Genomic DNA, 21,147 nt, shown 5'->3' with positions numbered 1-21,147 from the left:
GGTTCTGTTTCTCTGGAGAGCCCTGACTGATACAAGCCTCCTCTCTCACTCAGAATAAATGTCCAGGTCCTTACGATGGACGACAGGGTCCCCCCTCTCCGTCCGTCCCCCTCTCCAGCACCACCAAGCACCCTCTCCCTTGCTCCTGGCACTGCTGTGTTTTCTCACAAAGGCCTTTGCACTTGCCTCTCCCTCTGCCAGGCATGCCCGTCTTCCAGATGGTCACACTACTGCTTCTTCTTTCTCTACTTCTTCTCATGGTCTCTAGGAAAATGTCACCTTCCCTAAATGCCACCTAAATACCAACCCCTGTCACTCCCTACTCCCGCCCCTGCTCTGTTTTCCCTCTTGAATTGGGTACCATCTGATGTAACATACACTTACTGGCTTTTTTCTTGATTTCCTTTCTCCTCACTTGAGAATGGAAGCAACCTGAGGGCAGAGCCTTTGGTTTATCTTGATGACTGAGGTGTCCCCAGCACCTAGGTCTGTCTGGCACGTAGTTGGTGCTTGTCTTAGTCAGCTCAGGCTGCTCTAATGAAATACCACAGACTGGGGTGACTTAAAGAACAAAAATTTATTTTCTCACAGTTCTGGAGGCTGGACTTCCAAGATGAAGGTTCCGGCAGGGTTCCGTTTCTGCTGAGGGCCCTCTTCCTGGCTTGCAGACGGCTGCCTTCCCACCTAACTTAGTTACCTCCATAAAGGCCTCATCTCCAAATACAGTCGCACTGGGAGGTTAAAGCTTCAGCACGTGAATTTTGGGGGATGCAATAAGTTCATCATGGCACTCAGCAAATGCTTGTTGAATGAACAAGAGGGCGAAGTAATAGAGAGTCAGGTGATCACCATTCAGAAGACCCTCACCAGCCCGGATGGTGCTGGGAGGTGCTGGCAGAGAAGACTCCTGGGCTGCAAACCTAAAAAGCCCCTCCGAGCTGATGGCTTTCTGTTACCATTCTTTCCACTTCACACATCAGGAAAGCGAAGCTCGGTGACGTTCAGCAACTCATTCAAGGCTGGAACTGAGGACCAGGAAGATGGGGCTGGGGGTGTCAGTGGGGAACAGACAGCAGACAGAAACCATACCAGGTAGCTGAACAGAGAGAATCTGATATACAGGATGGTTAACTAGGTGTAAAGTGGTTAACTGGGTAACTCAAAGGGTAAAAAGACGACTGTAAGCATTTGGGAGGTAGCAGCTGCAAGAAGCAGCCTCCTCCTCTAGGCCTCGGGAACAAAGGAGAGAGTTTGGAATTATCACAACTGAGACTCTTAGAGGAGGGCGCAGGGGGCCACCCGGGAGGGCTCAGGCTGGCCAGTGGTGGAGTCTTTGGGGAGGGCGAGGCCCAGTGAAGGGGTTGTGTGAGTGCCGGAAAAACTGCAAACCAGATTCAGTTGATCCTGTAGAAAAGCAACGATGCCGGATGACGCTCTCAGGAAGCCCCTCTAGCCTAGGTGGGCTGCAAAAGTGGGTGGTGACCTCGTCCGGTCTCTTTAGGCACAAGAGGTTGGGTTAGGGAAACAAGGGTGTCCACCACCCTTCAAAAGATCAGAACTAATAAGAAAACTATTTCCATTTTGAGAAAAATATCAAAATAGTTATCGTGGTTGAACTTAGTTCTGTTTTCTATGTTAAAATGTGCATGAAAAGGAAAGAAATCTTTGATGAAATTCTAGGAAGCACTTTCCATGATCTTCCAAATGATATTTTTTGGTGGCAAATACCACATTTTGTACTGAATTGAAAAAAAAACGGTAATAATGATAAAACTTCTTCAGATCATGTTATTAGCTAGACTAGCAAAGATGCACTATACGTCTTCAAAATTCTTGCAAAGTGTAGTTTGATGTTTCCTCTGATGAATGTAGAAAAGCTGTTGGAAATATTAAGTTCCTTTAGGGGAAAAAGTATGTTTTTAAACCTGTCTCCTTCCAACTCCTCCCAGCAAATGAGAAAGAGGTAGAGATGAAGATCAAGATATAAGCCAGGGTCACGGCAACACCTACTCAGAGAAGACCCCAGCTGGGTACCGGGTCAGAGATACCCATGGGAACATCTACAGAACAGGTGGGCAAGGTCTTTGCTTCTGGAGATAGTAGGTTATTGGCGCTTACTTTGTGCCAGGGAGTATACATTTACTAACTCATTAATTCCTTTAACAAAATTAGAAAGTAGGCACATTACTTAATATGATAATCTCTAGGTCCATCCATGTTGCTGCAAATGGCATTATTTCATTCTTTTTTTATGGCTGAGTAATATTCCATTGTGTGTATATATATATATATATACCACATCTTCTTTATCCATTCATCTGTTGATGGACATTTGTGGGGGAGAGATAGATTAGGAGTTTGGGATTAACATATACACACTACTGTATATAAAATAGGTGAACAACAAGGACCTACTGTATAGCACAGCAAACTATACTCAGTATCTTGTAATAACCTATAATGGAAAAGAATCTGAAAAAGAATATACAGATATGAATAACTGAATCATGTTGCTGTACCCTTGCAACTAGCACAACATTGTAAATTAACTATATTCAATTTAAAAAAAGAAGGTAGGAACGTCATTATTCATTCATGATGGAGGTTACAGGATACATATGCTAATATTTGTCAAGTCGTATACTTGAGGTTTATGCAAGTTACTGTATGTAGGTTATACGTACATCAAACTTTATTTTTAAAAGTAAGTCAAGAGCAGAGACATCAACTGAAGACAAGGCCAGAGGCAATCACCTCTCTCGCCTGGACACAAGCACAGTTGCCTGGTGTGTGGAAGACCTCAGTGAATCATCATGGGAGGAGTGAATGAGTGAATGGCATCAATACTCTCACATGAAAAAAACATACCAGCTCCTTAGAGAAGGGAAGGAAATGGAAAATGCAGCTAGACAAAACATCCGGTTAATAAACCACACATATCCATTTATCTATCCAATTTGGGGAAAGCGGAGGAGTGCTAGGTGGCCATGATTACAATGCCAGCCCTTGTTTGGGCTGACAAATTAATCTGCCCAGGTTTGGGAAGTGAGGGAGCATCTCCCCGCATCATCCCACAGGCCAGGCAGCCTCCTCTGATTTCAGTGGAATAGATGGAAGCGGCCTGTTTTTCATGTAGATTACTCGAGAGCTGAATGTAAATTGATGTAAATCAGGGAAGCGGATCAACAGCCACGAGCACCTCATTCTCCGTGGTGGGGCCTATCCTGTGCGTACGCTGGCCATTGGCTCTCTGGGTATCTTCCCAGTCTGAGCCAGGCAGCCTTCTGGGAGTGCAGATGAAGGGGGCCCGAGGAAACCTAAGGGGAGGTCATGTGCGCTCCGTGGAGCCCTTGAGCATCTCTCGGGACAGATATCAATGACAGCTCTCTGCGAGGGCCTCAGACCCATCCCGACTCTAATCGACACATCAAGCCTGCAAGAAGATGGTTGTGGTTTCTATAAAGGCAATATATGTCCATTGTAGACAGACCCAGCAGATTTAGATAAGGGAAAAGAAAACATAAATAAATAACGATCGTCCACAACTCTACCCGGCACAAATAATCAGTTGAGATTTGGATGTGTTTCCTTGCAGACCTGTCCTAACATACATGCAGAAGTGTATGTCTGTTTTGAAGTTTATGTTTTAATGGTTTGTCATTTGTAACTGTTTTATTCCTTTGGCTCCATGTAATGAGTATAGAAACCGAATCAGGATACATGGGGTTTTTCCGGAAGTAGATTTTCCATGACGCTAAAGATGCTTAACTTACAGGACCCCCGTTTGTTCGCCCCCTTCCAGGGGCCTCTACCTAAATTCGCATTCATAATTTTGCATTCTTTCCCTTGAAGAAGGCTCCCCAAACTGCCTCTGTGCTCTGTGAAACCTGATTCCCTGGCTGCATTTAACCGTCAACCGATGCTATAGGTTGAATCATGTCCCCTAAAAACTATGTCCTAACCCTCCAGTGCCCACAAATGTGACCTTGTTTGGAAATAGGGTCTTTGCAGTTATAATCAAGTTAAAAGAGGATCATACTGGTTTAGGGTGGACTCTAATCCAATGACTGGTGTCCTTATAAAGAGGGAAATTGGGGGTGCACACACAGGGCAAAGGCCATGTGAAGATGGAGGCAGAGATTGGAGTCATGCATCTCCAAGCTGAGGAACGCCAACCACCACCAGAAGCTAGTGTTACTGTGTTACTGCAGCTCTCAGAAACCAATACAGCCGGTGAGCTGAGCGCTGGAATTCCTGGGGAGGCGGAGGAGACCCCCAGGAGGTTGCTATATGACTGAGGGCCTAGATCAATGTTGGTGGTATGTCCCTGGCGCACAACTGAGGCTACCTCCTCAGTCTGCAAACATCCCTGTCTGCCTTAGGTAGTGCTGGATTAAAAGGAAAACACACATTCTTGTTCATTTCACTTCCTTTTTTTTTCTCCATTGACCCAAAGAGAGGAAAACATGTTTATTGAGCATGTACTAAGTGGCAGGCTCTGAGCTGCGTCTTCACTTTTGTCATTTATCTGTATAAATCCCACAGTAACTCCCCCAGGGAAATAGTACTGTCCCCATTGTGCTGCCAGGAAAGCCGAGGCTCTGAAAGGTTGAACAGCTTGCTTGAGTGATGAACAGTGAGCAGATGAACCTAAAGTGCTGTCACGCCAAAGTCTGTGCTCTTTCTCCTCTTGCTTCCCTAAAAGGGGCTTGGAATGCCGTGTCTAAGTTTCAACTTTCATTATCCACAGCTGGAGGTAGAAAGAATTGACTGGAAGCTCTGGGTCCAGGATAGAGTCTGGAAATCTCTTTCAGTGCCTGCCTTTCCCATGGTCGCACCTGGACGGTAGGGCCAGCCCATCTGCTCGCCACTGTTCGCAACAGTGAGCCCATGGTGAGTCCTCAGTAGAAGAAGGAATCTTCACTCTAAAAAAACCTTCAAAGAAATAAATGGAAAAGAATAATGGTTGTTGAGGATGTGGAGAAATTTGAAGCCTCATACATGGCTAGTTTGACAGTTTCTTAATGAGTTAAACCTAGGATTACCATGTGACCCAGCAATTCTGCTCCCAGGTATCTACCCAGAGGAAATAGCAACAGGTGTTCAAGGAAAAGAACTTGTACACCCATGGTTATAGCAGCAGTACCCACAAGAGCCAAAAGATGGAAGCAGTCCAAGTGTCCACCAACAAATAAACATGAACAAAACGTGTTATATCTGCACAATGGAGTATTATTCAGCCATAAAAAGGAATAAAGTAGTCATGCATGCTACCACGTGGATGAACCTTGAAAACATCCTGCTAAGTGAGAGAGGCCAGTGATAACAGGCTGCATATTGTATGAGTCCATGTATGTGAAAAATCCAGAAAAGGTAATGCTGAGTGATGGCTGCCAGGGGCTGGGGGGAGGGAGGAATGCCTAGCGGGGGTGGAGTCTCCTTTCGGAGCGATGAAAATGTTTTGGAACTTGACAGTGGTGATGGTTGCACAGCATTTTGAATACATTAATGCCATTGTACTGTATACATTATAATGGCAAATTATCAATATATGTTATATGTATTTTACCACAATGAAAAGTATTTCCAAAAAAACCTTCAATGGATTTCTCATGATGCTGCTTTTTCTTTTTTTTAATTTTTATTTATTTATTTATTATTATTATTTTTTTTGGCTTAGTTGGGTCTTCGTTGCTGCTCACGGGCTTTCTCTAGTCACAGCGAGCGTGGACTACTCTTCATTGCGGCGCGCAGGTTTCTCACTGCAGTGGCTTCTCCTGTTGCGGAGCACTGGCTCTAGGCGTGCAGGCTTCAGTAGTTGTGGCACACAGGCTCAGTAGTTGTGGCGCACGGACTTAATGGCTCCGCGGCATGTGGGATCTTCCCGGACCAGGGCTCGAACCCGTGTCCCCTGCATTGGCAGGCGGATTCTTAACCACTGCACCACCAGGGAAGTCTGATGCTGCTTTTTCTAATCCTCTCTCTTCTGTCTTGTCACAGCCAAACTTCTCAGAAGAGCGGTCCATACAGACTAACCTCATGTCATCATCACCTGCTCACCTACAACCTCCTCCCGTCTGGCTTTGGGCACCATCATGCCCCTGAAGTCGCACTAGATCACCTTTTCACCTCTCCTCTTACCTGGCCTGAAGGTATCATCAGACCACACACACACACACACACACAGAGACACACACACACAGACACACACACACACAGATACACACACACAAACGCTTTTTCTATTTGGGGTAGGCTGCCCTCTCTGAAGACGGTCTTCTTCCTGACGCAGCTCATTTGGCATTGGAAACTTTGAGACTGACACCTCGATGCTGACCTTGAACAAGGTTTCATTCTCTGGTGGGAGAGATGGGGCTGAGCCCAGCAATTGTGCGCTGATGGCCATCAACCTAGCTCACCCTGGGGAAGAAGATTCTCGCCAAGGCAGGCATCAGATGCGGAATATACCATTCATGAGAGTCAAAAGGTAATTTGCACATGTCTCAAATTGCACCCTACCTCTCCCCTATCAATTTTCCTCTCTCGCAGAAGGTAAAATTAAAGGCTTCGGAATATTACACCTTTTAGTAGTTACCAGAGGACAGGGAATCAAGGTGTCAAAGCTACCGACAGGCTGACAGGTTGAACTTGGACTTGGAATATCTCTTTATCACAGCTACAATCAGGGCACTTTGTAACCACGTCCCAGAGACAATAGCAATTAATTTAGGAAAGACACAACCTTGATGACAACTCCTATGAATAATTGTACCAGCATGCCTTCTGAGCACTTTGAGCTCTTGGGGTTCAACTGCACTGAAAATTGGAGGTGACAGAGCACAGGGGTTCAGAATGCAGGCTTTTCTATCAAGACAACCTGGCACAAGTCCTGGCTCTGCCACTTACCAGCTGCGTGGCTTTGGACCAGTCACTTGCTTCTCGGACGCTTGGTTTCCCCTTCTGTAGAAAGGACAATGCTCCCATTCCTACAGCGTGGGGGATTTCGTGATATTGCAAGGAGCACATTTCTCCACCTGATAAACCTTTATGATGTATCAGCCACTGAGATCAAGCCGGGTAAGACCATGCCCTCCTACCACCTATATTCTAGAAAATACTACAGGTACAGAACTCAGGCAAGGTCCAGCTTCCTGTAAGCCTTTAGCAAATGCTAGTTAATATTATTTTCAAGGAGAACACTTTTTCCTTTTTAGTTGAGATATCACATGCTATACAGTGCACAAAATATACTGCTCAATAATTTTTTAAAAATAGACTTTCTTTTTTAGAGCAGTTTTAGGTTCACAGCAAAATTGAGTGGATGGTATAGAGAGTTCCCATATACCCCCTGCCCCATCAGCCCGACCAACACGGAGCCTACCCCACTATCGAATTCCCCCACCCCAGTGGTGCATATGTTACAGTCGAGGAACCTGCACTGACAAATCATCACACAAAGTTCACACTTTACATTAAGCTTCACTCTTGGTGTTGTACATTCTGTGGGTTTGGATAAACATATAATAACATATATCCACCCTTATCATATCGTACAGAATAGTGTCACAGCCCTAAAAATCCTCTGTGCTCTGCCCGTTCATCCCTCTTCCCTCCCTCCATCCCTGGCGATCACTGATCTTTTTACCGTTTCCTTAGTTTTGCTCTTCCCAGAATGTCATATGGTTGGAATCCTACAGTATGTAGCCTTTTTAGATTGGCTTCTCTCACTCAGTAATATGCATTTAAGTTTCAGCCAGGGCTTAATAGCTCATTTCTTTTCAATAAAATAGAATAACATTCTGTTGTCTAGATGTACCGCAGTTTAAAGCTCCATTGATCTTTCATGCACACGCATGTAACCACCAGCCAGGTCAAGAGATAGGACATGTGTAGCCCACACCAGGCGCTCTCGTGCTCCCTCCCAGCCAAACCCCCAACAGTGACCACTTTTCTCTCCTCCATCACCAAGAATTAGTTTTGCCATGTTTGAACTTTATATAAATAGAATCTTACACTTTACTCTTTCAGGTCTGGCTTCTTTCATTTAAACTTATGTCTGAGAGGGTCATTGATAGTGCATATAGCAGAGTTCATTTTTTCTTTGCTGTGTTGCATGGAACTCTATCTATTATACGTTCTATCCTAAAGTATGCACATTCCTGTGTATCAGACACTGCGCTGAGCACCAAGGGATACAGAGGTGTGTCCAGCGCAGGCCTTGCGCTCAGGGAGTGCACAGCTTAAGAGTGGATGCGAAACATCCTAAATTTCCCCCAAATGAAGTGTCACATCAAGTGTGTCTAAAACAAGGAGTGGGACTTCCCTGGTTGTCCAGTGGTTAAGACTCCTCATTCCCACTGCAGGGAATGTGGATGCGATCCCCGGTCAGGGAACTAAGGTCCCGCATTGCACGGGACGTGGCCAAAAGATTTAAATAAATAAATTTTAAAAAAAAGGAGTATATTATGCTTTATGGGAACGCCACTGGGAGGAAATGTATTCATTTAAATACTCTTGAGCTCTCGCAAGGTGCTAGGCCTTGTGCCAGGAGCTGGGAGGAGAGTATGGTGGATGAGCTATGCTTCCTGCTCGTGGGCAGCTAATATCTGGGGGCTGGGGGAATAGAGACAAGTTGTCACGTGATCCGTTCTATAATAGAGGGAGCACGACAGGCTGTGGGGGGGGGGGGAAACAGGCTGTGGAAATCCAGAGGGAGAGGGGCCCCTGGCAGCCTTGGGGCCGGGGGGAGAGGCACGGCGCAGGGGGAGGTCAGGGAAAGTGCAGTAGACATTGTTGGTGGCCTGCCTACAGATACCTCTGCTCTCTCCCCACAGCCAAGCCTTCCTTGTGCAATATCTTTCGCAACATTGTGGCCACAGAATCCTGAGCGTCCCCCCAGCTCCAGAGGTTGACTCCTGATTGGTCCAAGCCAACCAAGGGGATCCTGTTCCCCACCAGCCATTGGTTTAGCCGTGGGCACGTGATGCATTCTGGCCAATTAGATATGAAAGAAAGTCACCTGGGGGAGTGGATGGCAGAGCTTCTAAGAAACGTATCCCTCACTGATTTAAAAAAAAGAAGCAACTGCTGTACGCTTGAAACAAACGTAACATTGTAAATTAACTATTCTTCAATTTTTTTAAAAAAGAAGCAACCTCTCTTGGGAGGAATTACCCCATTTTTCTGCCACTGGTCTTCATTATGAGCAGGTGACACTGTGTCTTTTTGCTTATTAAACTCCTAGCAGAATTAACCCCGAGCTACTTCACCTCTAGACTTCTGGTTCTGTACCACAATAAACCTTCAGTTACCTGCAGGCAAAAAACATTCCAGTTTATATTCTTAGAGGACAAGATTTCTTAGCTGAGTCTTCAAGGATGCTAAAGAATTAACTGGGGAGAAAACTCCATGGAAAGAATAACAAATAATTTGCATACAAACCAGGACACTGGGACAGGCACCTAAACCAGCTCTCCACCCCCCATCCCCCCACTGCCCCGCCAGGGAAAATGGGACATAGGACATCTTTTCCCCAGTAAGAACTCAGAATGAGCAAAGACCTGACACTTCTTTTATTTTTGTTTTCTTTTCTTTAACAAACACAGGATGCTTATTCTGTATTAGGCATTGTTCTCAGAGCTTTAGAAATATTAACCCAGAAATGATCACCAGTGAGTTGGCAGCGGGGAGGCAGGAGGACAAAAGACAGGGATGACTCATAAGACCATGTGGGCTTCACTGAGATGGAGGTATTTAAGCAAGACCTGGAGTGGGAAGGATACACCAGATGGGGGCACAGCCTGAGCAGGAGTGGGGGTAAGAGCAAGATGTTCAGGGAGAGGCAAAAACTCAGGAAGCCTGGAGTGCTGTGTGCAGAGACGGGAGGGGATGATGGCCAGGGAAGGGCAGTCGAGGCTGGCTTGTAGGAATCTGGAGTTTGTCCTGAAGACCTCAAAGGGTCTCAGCAGCAGAGGCAGATGCAGGTTTTGTGGGGTCAGAAGCTTATACAACTTGAGGGTGGGGATGCTCTTTAAGAAAAAAGAATACAATTTCATGGGACACAGAAGGGGTCCCTTCTACTGGGAATGAGTAAGTTTCACTAGCTTTGCAGGAAATGGCCTCCGCTGAGCAGAGAGGTGATCCAGTCACAGCTGTGCTTAGAGAAGCATCTGTGGCCCCAGCACAGTGCCTGGATGTGAGGGAGCAAGGTGGGAAATCTGATGACGATGAAGCATGGAGAAGGAAATTGGGAAGCTGCACCTTGTACTCCATCGGAAACGTCCACAGTCCGTGCGGCGATAAGAGAGTCTTTGGCCACTCGAGGGGGTCACGTGGAAAGGAGGCCACGTGGAAAGGAGGTGTTGTGGTACTATCTGGGACACATTCCATCTGCCCTCTGGCCCTAGTCTCTCCCTCTGTAGAGAGAGGAGACCAGAAGATAGCTCTGAGTCCTCCTACTGCCGTCATTTGGCGATTTAAGGAGACACTGAAAGCCACTTGAGGCCAGCTTGGATTACAAGACTTTGTGCCGAAAATGACCTCATATAACAGAACCTTCCTGGCAGTTGAGATGCACGAGATTAATGTTCCAAAATCCAGCTGCTTCTCAGAATTTCCCCAGAAAGTTTGAAAATAAAAACAAACAAAACAATTTACTTCCAGGTGACCTATGTGCAGCAGCAGACCAGGTCAGTAAACTCAAGCCAGGGATGGGGTTGAGTGGGGTTGGGGGTCCACACGGGGCCTGAGGGACCCTCAAAGTCTTCAGAGTTGGATGGAGGGAGGCAGGCCACACAGGAATAGGGCTACTTCCCTGTTCAGCCCCTGTGGCTCGCTCTTAGCCCATCTTATACATGGGGCTTTTGAACAAGCTTTCATTTGTGAACAAGAGAAAACTTTGTGCTGCTAACAGTTTTTATTTTTTGAAAACCACTGCTCCAGAGCCAGAGTTCTTAATGTGGAATCCACAGAACTAGGGGTCCTCAGCTGGGCATCCAAGAGCTGGAGGACGTTTCTGGAACCCTAGGCAGAAATCTGTGTGCATTTGCATACTTATATATTTCTGGGAAGAAGACCCCATGGCCTTCAACGATTGCAAAAAGCTCCTCTCACAAAAAGGTAAGGACTACAGATCAGCACTTCTCAAACAAATGCGCACAAGAGTTCCTGGGGACCTTGCTGAATGCGGATGCTGACTCAGGAGGTCTGGGCTGGGACCTGAGAGTCTGCATTTCTCACACGCTCCCAGGCGATGCTGCTCACCTGTGGACCACACGTCGAACAAACATCTAGGACTACGTTGCCCAATATGGCAGATTCACTGAGCTCTTAAGATGGGACTCATTCAAACTGAGACATGCAATAGGTGTGAAACACACATCAGATTTCGAAGGCTGTCTACCTGCCAAGTGTGAAATCTGTCATTAATAATTTTATATTAAAAAATAATCATTTTATATTGATTATATGCTGCAGTGATAATATTTTGTATGTATTGGGTTAAGTAAAATGTATTATTTAAGATCATTTCAGCTGTTCCTATTTACCTTTTTAAAATGTGGCCAGTTACAAAACATATTTGAATTACAGCTGTGGCTCACGCTGTATTTCTATTGACTATGATGAAATGGCAGCTGACTCAGGAATGAAGAGGGTCAGGTCTCAGTGGTGCGGTTGAACAGTCTAGAGACCTTTAAATTGTCCCTTCCGTGAGTTAGTCCACCTGTATAGCAGGGAGGTTGGGGGGAAATTGTCCCTGGAGGCCCCTCTCAGTTCTCAAAGTCTCCCCCACGACCTCACCTCTTTCCATAGCTTAATGCAGACTCACAGTCTTCCAGAGAGGCAGTACAAGGGTCAAGGGCGCCGGGGCAGACTGCCTGTGTTCACATTCTGGCTCGCAAGTTACCACCTATGTGGCCTGGGGCAAGATGCTGCACCTCTGCTGGGCCTTGGTTTTCCCATTTGTAAAATGGGCGTCATAATAACACCCATCACACAATGCGAATAAAAGAGTTAATACCTAAAAAAGGCTGAGACCATGGCCTGGCACACTGCACACCCTCAATTAATAGGAACTCTTAGTGATATTACAAACCAAGGTTAAAATCCACATCCCACCCCTTTCAGGTAGAGTGAGCTTGACCTTTTACTTGTCAACCCTCTGGCCCCTCTTTTGTAAACTAAAGACATCAATTCCGACAAACAAATGAGAGAATAGTCAGAACGCGCCTAATGCTGTGTGGAGCACGTGGCAGACCCCGAATGAATGGCAAGTCGTTATCCCCTTCTGCTCCTTTCTGCTATTTTAGTGTCTGTTCCGGGACCGAGAGATGTTGTGTTTCATCAAACAAAAATGTCCCCACTCTACTGCATTGTTTCTCAGAGCAATCAAGCCTCAGGTGAAGCCGTCCTTTTCAACAATGTGGGGTCCGGTACCAGGCCTGTAAACTTCCAGCATGATGGGTCGTAGCGCTATTTGATTCATCTGCAAGGCCTGGAAACTTTAAAATTGCACTTGGAGGCTGTGTCTGTGTGCCCTCTCCTCTCTGCGTTGGTGTTTGGGTCTCAGTTGTAATCTATTTTAGTTCTGCAACTCCACACGACACTTCCGGTTTTGCTTTGCCAGACTGATGGTGTCCAGAAGACCGTGCACCCACCCTGTGTGGGATATTTCCGAAGCAGAGTTGCCTAGTGGAAAGGCCTGGGGAATGATTTATGGGTCGTGGGGAGCTGCCTTGCATGAAATAAAGGATGGGCTAATGAATGGGCTGGTCCCACTCGGGAGAGAGCGCTTTTTTTTGTTCCAGGAAGCTGAGGGCCACAGCTATTTCAGACAAGCAGGCTTGGCAGTGCACTTCTGCAGAACTTTATGCTGTGTGTAGCACATAGCAGACCAGCTCTGTAATGAGGGATTTGGGAGGTGGGTTCCTTCATGTTTCTCCTCAGAGCAACAGGATTTTTTTTTCTCTTGGGATTACAAGTTGTTTATTGTTTTATTCTAATTATAAATGCCGTACCTGGTCATGGTAGAAAAGTTTTGACAAGCTCATCAGAGGTAGGTCATCTCTGTGAATCATTTGATGATACATCCTTCTGGTAACTGTTTCTGTGTTTCTTTTAGGAAAGAGGATTCATAATATATACTCGGATGGGCTAATGAATGGGCTGGTCCCACTCAGGAGAGAGAGCATTTTTTTGTTCCAGGAAGCTGAGGGCCACAACTATTTCAGACAAGCAGGCTTGGCAGTGCACTTCTGCAGAGCTTCACGGAAGGTTGCAGGGCTCATCAACTTTTCCAGGCTTTAAAGCAATTAGGCAGATGTGGTGACGTGGAAAGCCTGCCAGCGTTATAGTTGGGAAAGCTGGCTTCAGGCCCCAGCTGTGCCTCTTGCTACCTGGCCTCTGTTTCCTCATCAGAGAAATGGGGATATTAATTCATTGCTCCCAATCTCATCAGATATAGGTCATCTCTGTGAATCATTTGATGATACATCCTTCTGGTAACTGTTTCTGTGTTTCTTTTAGGAAAGAGGATTCATAATATATACTCAGTTTTGTCATTCATGAATTTTTTTTCACTTCAAATTACGCTGTGAAAACTACCATTTGAACAAAGGAAGTACAGATGTTATTTGGGGTGTGTGCGTGTGTTAAATGTCACCATTTGTGCATACATTTGGATGTAAACTAAATCCCTGCAACAAGTACAAAGTATGAGTGAGATTATTATAACAGGCAAAGAACTAGACCTCCAAGGGCTGTATGTTTTTTGAGAAATTTCAAGACTGAACAAATGAGTCTTTAGAACTCATGAAAGATAATGTGTGGACTGCTCTATTTCTTTGAACTAAAGTTTCTTATGTCATAAACTTTAAGTATTTAAGCCTTTCTATTTTTAAGAACATGTCCAAAAAGTTGTATCCTCCCTCCAAAGTTGCAGTGCAAGCACTTTCCCATGCTATTACGTTCTCCTTGGAAAATATGACTTTTATCAACTAATCATATTCCATAATATGGACAGCCCATTATTCACTTATCCAATTATTGTAGCACATTTGATGATTTCATTTCTCCATTCTTTTGCTATTAAAAGTACACTTAAAGAGAAACCTAATATTGATGTCTTAGTGTGCATTTCTGACCCTAATTTTGGGGTAGATTTTTCAAAGTGGAGTTATTGGGTTAAAGGTCATAACTATATTTAAGAATCTTAATACATTTTGTCAAATTTCCTTGGAGAAATGTTTCAATGCAGCACAAACAATACAGGAGAGTAGGGCTTAGAATCATGAGCTGGATTGTGGCAACGTAGGACCCACCAGCCCAGACTCCGTCCCTGGTGTCCCCAGAGATCCTGTTAATCCTTCTTTGATGAAGATGACAGAATGACTGGCTGAGGATGGCAGACGTCCCTACTACTGAGTGGGAGTGGACACTGTTAGGGCACATTCTAGAGTGATTCCATACCACAGAAACCCTGGTTGCAGGTCTGGCCCAGACTGGATGTTTCATCTTTCAGAGTCTGTGTTCTCATTCCACACTGCACTGCCCTGAATGGTCGCTTTCTTTTGTTAGCATCTGTGTCTACAGTTTCTGCCTATGTCGCTTTAAACCCAGTCCTTATTAAGGGTATTACCAAGCTGGGTAGTCTCCTTGAATGGTCTCTGATGAAGTCTGCCACCAGGGACTTGAGACATTCACTCATCTCTTTATTCATTCATTTTGTATTCAACACATATATAATAACTACCTACTATGTGCCAGGTACATCGGGAAGCACGGTGGTGGACAAGACCTACCTGGTCCCTCTCTTTGTGGAGTTTATTGGCTAGTGGTGGAGCAACATAATAGGCTATAGACAAACAAAATAATATATAATTACCAAACTTTGATATGCAGTATAAAGGACACAAATAGAACCCTATGCTAGGGACCTCTGTGGGTCTACTTCAGAGAATTGGGCAGGGATGCTCTCTGAGGAAGTGGTATTTAATTTGAGACTTGAAGGATGAGAGTGAGAATGGGATGATGGAGGGAAAAGTATTCTCGGCAAAGGGAACAGCATGTTCTTGAGATGGGAGAGCTCTTTGTGTTTATAAGGGACCAAAAGACAGCAGTGGGCTGGAGCAGAGGGTGACAGTGGCAGGAGGTGGGCTTGAAGCAGGCGGCAGTGAGCAGTTTTCCTTTTGTTCTAAATCCAAAAGCCACTGAAGGGTTATAAGCCGAGGCAAATGGAGGGAGCAGGGTCGCATGAGCCCATTTTGTAAATGGATTAAAGGGGGTGAGGCAGTGGCGTGGCACCGCTATTACAGGTATCCAGGAGAGAGACGATGAGGGCCAGTACCAGGATGAGGGTGTAAAATGAAGCCAGAAGGAACTTCCATGGCCTCCCATCCATGCCATCTGCTGGACAGCAGGTCAGTCTGGGGCCAGGTCAGGCTGACCAAGAGCGGCTGTGGGTGCTGTCAGCTTTTCCCACGGGCCCAATCAGCAGCCCCCTGCATAGCGGGCTAGCCGAGCACCAGTCACACCCCAGACCCTCCCTCACCTGTGAAGACCTCGACCTCTGCTCATAGAAGTGCACTCCTTTCCCAAAGGCATGTGTAATTTTCAAAGGAAAAGTCAACCCTGGAGAGGTCTCATTTCAACCTATTCTCCGTTACTGACGCCTGAGAGGAAAAGAGTTTCTTTTTTTTTTTTTAAGCTTTAAAATTTTTTTTAAACATCTTTATTGGAGTATAATTGCTTTACAATGGTGTGTTAGTTTCTCCTGTATAACAAAGTGAATCAGCTATATGTATACATACATCCCCCTATACCCTCCCTTTTGCGTCTCCCTCCTACCCTCCTTATCCAACCCCTCTAGGTGGATACAAAGCACCGAGCTGATCTCCTTGTGCTATGCGGATGTTTCCCACTAGCTATCTATTTCACATTTGACAGTGTATATATGTCCATGACACTCTCTCACTTCGTCCCAGCTTACCCTTCCCCCTCCCCGTGTCCTCAAGTCCATTCTCTATGTCTGCGTCTTTATTCCTGTCTGGCCCCTAGGTTCTTCAGAACCATTTTTTTTTTTTTTTTTTAGATTCCATATATATGTGTTAGCCTACAGTATTTGTCTTTCTCTTTCTGACTTACTTCACTCTGTATGACAGTCTCTAGGTCCATCCACCTCACTGCAAATAACTCAATTTCATTTCTTTTCATGGTTGAGTAATATTCCATTGAATATATGTGCCACATCTTCTTTATCCATTCATCTGTTGATGGACACCTAGGTTGCTTCCGTGTCCCGGCTATTGTAAATAGTGCTGCAATGAATATTGGGGTGCATGCGTCTTTTTGAATTATGGTTTTCTCAGGGTATATGCCCAGTAGTGGGATTGCTGGGTCATATGGTAGTCCTATTTTTAGTTTTTTAAGGAACCTCCATACTGTTCGCCACAGTGGCTGTATCAATGTACATTCCCACCAACAGTGCAAGGGGGGGAAAGAGTTTCTGAGACTCACCCTTAGGCAAGTTACCCTCTCTGCATCGGCTTCTGTTTCCTTGTCTGTTAAGTGGCCGGTGGTGGTGGGGGGTCCTCCTCCCTGCCCTTTATTCATTCAACAACTCGGGGGAGCCTGCTGTGCCTGGTCGGGGGCTGGTCACTGAGAGGAGTAAGATACACTTTCTGCCTCCTAGAAGCTTAAAACCCAGCAGGTCTCCAAGGTTCCTGTGAGCCTGTAAACATAGACTTCCCTGATTTCCCCACTTTGCTGAGCATCACTGCTGACTTCCAGGCACCCACACCTCCTCTCAGACCTCATCCGGTGGGTTCTTTTCTTTTTCTTTTCTGTGCTTTGCTTTGCTTTCTTTTCTTTTCTTTTTTAATTTTTATTTTATATTGGAGTCGAGTTGATTTACAATGTTGTGTTCGTTTCAGGTGTACAACAAAGTGAATCAGTTATACACATACATGTATCTATTCTTTTTCGATTCTTTTCCCATATAGGTTACTACAGAATATTGAGTAGAGTTCCCTGTGCTATACAGTAGGTCCTTGTTGATTAGCTATTTTATATATAGTAGTCTGTGTATGTTAATCCCAACCTCCTAATTTATCCCTCCCCCCTACCTTTCCCCTTTGGTAACCAGAAGTTTGTTTTTTACAAAGTGAGTCTGTTTCTGGTCTGTAAAAAGTTCATTTGTATCACTTTTTTTTAGTTTCCACATATAAATGATATCTGTCTTTCTCTGTCTGACTTACTTCACTCAGTATGAAAATCTCAAGGTCCATCCATGTTGCTGCAAATGGCATTATTTTATTCATTTTTATGGCTGAGTAATATTCCATTGTAAATATGTACCACATCTTCTTTATCCATTCATCTCTCAATGGACATCTAGGTTGCTTCCATGTCTTGGCTATTGTAAATAGTGCTGCTATGAACACTGGGGTGCATGTACCTTTTCAAATTATGGTTTTCTCCAGATATATGCCCAGGAGTGGGATTGCTGGATCGTATGGTAGCTCTCTTTTTAGTTTTTTAAGCTAAAAAAACTGTTCTCCACAGTGGCTGAACCAGTTTACATTCCCACCAACACTGTAAGAGGGTCCCCTTTTCTCCACACCAGTGGGTCCTCTTCGTGGCATTGATGCCTCCTGGGGAATTTCTCTCTGATTTCTGGACTGTGATGGAGGTTAGGGACTCACCCTGACTTACTGGGCTGGTATGCCCAGAAGCACAGGACTCTCACTCAGACCAATACCTGGACTTTGTGACAAATGCAAAGCAATGTGACATTCCTGCCCCTGGGACAGACCCTCACATCATTTCCTCCTAAGGGTTGCTTCTCCTACCCACCCTCATCAAAACCTCACACTGGTCCCAGCATGGTCTCTGCCTGGGCCAGAAACTGGTCGTAAATGATTGTCAGAGAAAATTTCCATGGCCTGAAAAATTCAAACACAGCCACCAAGGCTAATGCCAAACGTCGTTATTGTGGTTCTAACATGAATACTTTCTAGAAGGGTCTTGCTTAGGAAGCCAAAACCTGTTTGGTCTTTTTACAAGGGGAAAAAATAAAATAAGATCAAAGAACAGAAAGAAAAGGAAAAACTTTAGCTGTCACTGAAGGCATACTATGTGTCTGGAGGTCCCACATATGCTAATTTTCTGCTAGACCATTTTACAGATGGGCCTTCTGAGGCTAAGAGGTCAAGAAATTTGAATGTTCAGCCAATACATCTGAAGGCCAGGGATCAAATCAGACTTGTCTCCGAAATGTTTCCTCTTTACTACCCGGATACCCAGATGAAAAAAGGACCGGAGTAAAGACAGATGGAAGTTTTGGACGTGGCTCACCTACCCCTCCCTTTATCGTGGCTGATGGAGTTCCCTTAAGCCAGCCAGCACTGCATGAGCTTGCCATGTGCCTGGCGCCAGATGGCAGAGAGATCCCAAGATGTGCTCCCTGCCCTCAGGGAGCTTGTGACTAACAGGTAGATCACACACACACACACACACACACACACACACACACACACACATACACACAACAGGAAAGAAGACAGAATGCAACAGAACAAGGCTAAAAGCCAAGAGAACAGATGCTCCCGGGCATGGAGGCCGTGTTCCCTTCCAAGTATGTCTTTTCTTGGGAGGTTTCCTTTTCAGTTGCGGGTAGTAAGCTAGCCCTACCATCAAAGGACATGAACGTGGCAAAAATGCCCTTTGAGGGGAACAGTTTGTCTTCTGGATATCTGAAAGAACCAGGTTCCAGGCTGAACGCATGCCTTCCGGGTTGGATACGCCCCGATGCCAGACTCGGAGTCCCCGCTGAATCAGATTCCACCACCACTCATTTTACAGAGAACACAGAGGAAAATCCATTCTGGGGGTTGTTTCTGCATGACGTGTAATAATGGGGGAAGGCATCCATGATATGCTTAAAAGAAAGAATGGAAGGAGGAAGGGAAGGGAGGGTGGGAGAAAAGTGGATTCGATTTCTATGGCTACATAGCAGATCACCACAAATGCAGCAACTTGAACACAATTGATCATCTTGCAGTTTCTGTGGGTCAGGCGTCTGGGCCTGGGTCAACCAGAGGCCTGCCAAGGCGGAAATCCAGGTGCTGGCCAGGGCTGTGGGCTCACCTGGAGCTCTTCCAAGTTGTTGGCAGAATTAAGTTCCTCACGTCCTTGATTCTCTGCTGGCTGTTGATCGGGGGCCCGGCACACGAAACTGGCTGCGTGGACACAGCTGATGAAGGGGCGTAGAAGCTGGCGTTGCAGGGAACACGCACTGTAGCATCAGGCTGGACTTTGTTTAGTCGAATTTGCTCGGTTAGGTGAACTTGAATTTGGTCACCAAGGTCAAGGGGAGTCCATCTTCGGAGGATGATGTTCTGGTTCACTGACCAGAAAATCCGGTCAGTTACCTGAAACTCTCTCATTCAAGCAAACAACCTCTTCTTTTCTTTCCTTTTCCAAGAATTAAAAGTGACAACTTGAATTGTTTTTCTCTTCCTTCCAAAGCAATACATATTCATTGTAGAAAGAGGAGAAACCACAAATTAACAAAAAGACAGAATATACCCATTCAGAATCCCTCCCTAGAGGCCACTTTTAAGACTTTGTGTATATTTTTGTTCAAAATGAGAGGATATTATACATATGGTCTTATAACCCATTTTTTCACTGTCTATATTGAGAGGATCACAGTATATGACTATCTTCCCGTTACTGCACAGTACTCCTTTATGCAGATATTTCATGATTTACTTAACCAATCCCCTGTTATAAACTATGTCGTAATGAACATCTAATAACTAAATCTGAATCATTTCCTTAAAATAAGCGCCCAGAAGTAGGATTAGTGGACAGATTACTTTCTGGGTCTCAGTTTCCTCATCTCTGAAATGGGGAGAAGAGTCGTGCCCACACCCTAGGATTGATTGTGGGGCAGTTGAATGGATAAACAAGATCCAGCACATAGTAACTGTTCAATGCAAGCTGCTATTAAGTAGCACCTTTTTGGAAACATGCTTTTTAATGGAAATGTTTCTAACATATAATAGACACATACACCTGTCTATCCAATGGCAGAACCTGAGTCTCCACCAGCCCGTGGCGGTAGGGAATCCAGTGTCCCCGTGGTAGTCTCCAAAGATGACCACCATCAATGTTTTCCCCCTGCACGCATTGCTGCTGCCCACGTCTCCATCCCCTCTGGATGAATCAGGTGTGGCCGTGCCACTTGCTTTGGCCAGTAGAAGACAGAGGAAGTGATCCTGCGTGTCACTTCCAGGACCAGCCTTTCAGAGGATTGGTTTCCTCGCCCTTGGAATGTAATCCTACTTTGAGATGGCCTTGCTGTGAGGAAGCCCAAGCTGGCCATGTGGAGAAAGAGGCCCAGCCAGCCCCCGGTGGTTCCAGCCACGCAGCTGAGGCACCGGACTTGGGACCGTCGTCGCCATCTTGGACCTTCCAGCCCCAGCAGACAGCACGCGGACAGAAGACCCGCCAGCTGAGCCACGTTAATAAACTACCATCCAGACCTCTGGGTTTGGTGGTTTGTTATTAAGCAACAGAGAACTGAACACCCTCACCCCAGGAGCGCCTTCCCCGATACGTCCAGGAATATTCAGGGGAGATCATTCATGCACTCAAATCTGGACCAGACTTTTGGGGCCAGAGGCCTCCACATCCCACCCTGCGTGCAGTCACTCTGGTCCATGGTTCATCACAGAAGCGACAGCCACCCTCCAAGGGGGCATTTTGGATTTCTGCGCAGTGGGGTTGGTTGTTATAATAATTGAGGAGGGGGCATGGCTGGCATTTCTTGGGTGGACAGTGCCCTGCCAAAGCACAGGGCAGCCCCACACCATAGAGGATTTCCTAACCAGACATTCCTGCGAATAAATAAAAGCAAAAATCTTTGTGCAATTACCTGAGCCCAGAGTTGTGGTTCTTAACCGAGGGTGATTTTGCCTATTAGGGGACATTGGACAAGTCGGGAGACAGTTTTGGTTGTCACACTGGGCATGGGGCTGAGCCTGACATTTAAAGGGTAGAGGTCGGAGATGCTGCTGAACACCCTACGGTGCACAGGAAAGCCCCCACACAAAGAACGGTTGTGCCCCAGGCGTCAATAGTGCT

Source organism: Stenella coeruleoalba (assembly GCF_951394435.1).
Source record: "Stenella coeruleoalba genome assembly, chromosome: 2".
Classification (NCBI taxonomy): domain Eukaryota; kingdom Metazoa; phylum Chordata; class Mammalia; order Artiodactyla; family Delphinidae; genus Stenella; species Stenella coeruleoalba.
The sequence above is the reverse complement of the archived record's forward strand: the minus strand, read 5'-3'. Positions refer to the sequence as shown.